Raw genomic sequence first — 941 nt, forward strand, 5'->3', positions numbered from 1 at the left:
AATCCTATGTAGTATACTACATTTTTTTATTTAAAAGGGGACAGAGCAATTTAATAAAACATGTGACAATTCATAAGTTAGAAAAGCCAGAATTACCGTAGCCAAACGGCTGTTTTTCCTCTGTAGTCCCCTGGCCATGATGTTAAAAGCATATGATACAAGAATAAAAATACAATAATAACACACAATAAATAAAAGCAGGAAATTAAATTAATCATTTCTCATCATTATTTTTTAAATATCAAGATTTTTTCAATGGTAATTGATGGAAACGCATATCAACGGCCCTTTAAGGCTTAATTTTCAGTTTCTGTCTGCCTTTTTCAGGTTTACAGGAAGTGTCAGCCACAGGTGTCTGGTAATAATAACAGTAACAATATTACATCAAAATTTAGGCTTTTTATTAAATTAGTTTAGATTATGACAAAATTTATGTTATAAATTTGACCAGTAGCTGTGGGGTGCCAAGCGTAAAAAAAAATGTTTAAAAAATGTTACATTATTATTTAGCTCACATTATGAGTGTAAAATCCTAGTAAAAAAGTTTTTTTTTGCTCACTTTGCTAAGTTTTGCTAACTTTTACTAAATGTTCAAGTTAAATGTTAAACAAATGTGAAATCCCAATGTTTAAGTCTAAATGTAAAAGTTAAATCTTAAATGTTGAACTTTACATTTAAATAATTTAGAGTGGAATGCAGCCTTTGTAGTTGGTGCTCGACTCTTGTTATGGCATCATCGTTTTGCAACAAAAGCTAATGTTGCTCATTTTTCTAATGCCGCCGAAGATGGCATTTCAAATTTAAATTCAAAATGTGTTCATTGAAAAGATTTTGGATGGTACTTGTGGCAGTTTGAAGTGCAGCACGGACACCCGCCACAACTGAAGGCTTGATGCCCTTAGAGAAGTGTTAGCGGCATTAGCAGTGTTAGCAGTGTTAGC

The sequence above is a fragment of the Austrofundulus limnaeus genome, unplaced genomic scaffold (assembly GCF_001266775.1).
Source record: "Austrofundulus limnaeus strain Quisiro unplaced genomic scaffold, Austrofundulus_limnaeus-1.0 Scaffold153, whole genome shotgun sequence".
NCBI lineage: Eukaryota > Metazoa > Chordata > Actinopteri > Cyprinodontiformes > Rivulidae > Austrofundulus > Austrofundulus limnaeus.